This window comes from Neomonachus schauinslandi, chromosome 8, assembly GCF_002201575.2.
Source record: "Neomonachus schauinslandi chromosome 8, ASM220157v2, whole genome shotgun sequence".
Lineage (NCBI taxonomy): Eukaryota > Metazoa > Chordata > Mammalia > Carnivora > Phocidae > Neomonachus > Neomonachus schauinslandi.
Genome location: NC_058410.1, coordinates 61,040,453 through 61,042,228, shown reverse-complemented (window position 1 = coordinate 61,042,228; position 1,776 = coordinate 61,040,453).

Genomic DNA, 1,776 nt, shown 5'->3' with positions numbered 1-1,776 from the left:
TTCCATCTGGGGATCTCTGAGTTCTCCGAGCAGAGGGGCGGGGGTGGGGTGGGGCAGAGGAGAGCGGCAGGCCTGGACGGGACGCGGCTGGCACGCTGCCCGAGCGCTCCCAAAGCCCCAGGAGAGCCGCGCGCCCAGAGCGGGGAACTCCGGGCCGCCGTCGCGAGGAGGCGGTCCTGCCCGCCGCCCAGCCCCTCCGCTCCCAGTCGAGGAGCCTCAGGCGCCAGCCGCGGAGTCTGCGCGCTCCGAGGCTAGGACTTTTTCATTTTTCCCTAGCGGGGCAAAGTTACGAGATTCCTAGCAGCCCCCAAGCGCGCGGCCGGAGTGGCTCCGCGCTTGCGCTGGAACCGAGCGCCACTCCGTGTGTGTCCTCGCCTCGCCGCGCGGGTGCGCGCGTGGGGGGATGCAGGTCCGTCCGGTTGGCGGCCTGTGGGCTCGCCCCTCCCCTAACCATTTCTCTCTCTCCCACACACACACACTCATAAACACAGGGCACGTGGAAATCCTCAGCCAAAGCGCCTTGCCCGGGCGGGTGCTCAACGTGGTGATTTATAAACAACTCAGCCACTCCCCGAAGAGCTCGTTCCTCGTTAGTCGTGATGAATTCTCTGGCCCGCTCCACTTTGCTGTCTAGATTAAGATGCTCGGAGGCCCCAAAGTGCTCCCCTTGAGCGCTGTTTTGGCTTCCTTCACAAACACAAGACCACCGGCAGCGCCAGCGCTACAACGCGCAGGGCCAAGGGTGAGAGGTGGGGACGCGATTCACTTTCCCTGGGGTCTTTATTCCTCTTCCCGGCAACAACTTTTGATTCTCTTCGCAGCATCCGCGCCCTTCACTTGACCCTTCGTGGTGGTCCCGCTGCTCCAGCCTGGGTCCGCGCCTGGGTCTCTCCTACTCGGCTCGCAGACACCTCCTCGGGGCGGCTAGGGAACTGACCGCGCGACGCGCTCGCGCTCGGTAGAGCGGCGCCGCCAGCGTACGGTTCCGCAGTGTTGCTCTGGAGTTCATGGCTGAAGGCTAAGCGGGGAGCTTCGCTTGCAAGCGCCCAAGAGCTGAGTTAGACCAGCCCCACCCGCCGGCGCCCGTATAAGTTACTAATTAGGATGAATCCCCTAGCATCAGCCCATTTTCCTTCACACACCCTTCCTCCCTTTCGAAGCAGCTAACGGAAAAGTTGCATCGAAAAACGCCAGCCGCTCAGGGAAGCGCGCACGCAGCCCCGCGTCTCGGCTTCCCCGAGCGGCCCTCGGTGCCTCCACCGCACCCGGAGGCTGAGCACCTCTCGCCTGCACTCCTGTAGCCTTGCACAAGGCAAAGGTCCGCCCGCCCAGGCTCCTGGTTTTCTAAACCAAAAACTGTGTGCGCGCCCCAGTGTGTGAATCTGACAGAGACTTTGTGAGTTTTGTTTTGTTTTCAGTCCAGGCCGCTGCGCTGTCAGAGCAGGCAGTTCCGCGCCTTTACAGGAGTTTCTCACTAGCGGACGAGCATAGGCTGAGCCAGCCTCTCATGGGGTCCTCGCTCAGGGGCTGGGAGACACTGGGCCTGGAACCTAAAGGGAAGAGAGCCTGCGCTAGCGGCGGGTTGGAGGGGAAGAAGAGGGCCTTTATTTGGGGCAAAAGTGTCCGCACGCCTTGGAGCACGTGGACACTGAAATTCTAACCGTGGGGGGAAAGGAGACTTCAACAGGGGGACAAGTCTGGCTTCTGGCTCTAGGTTTAAGAAAGCTGGTGTGTGTGTGTGTGTGTGTGTGTGTGTGTGTGTGTGTGTGTGTGTGT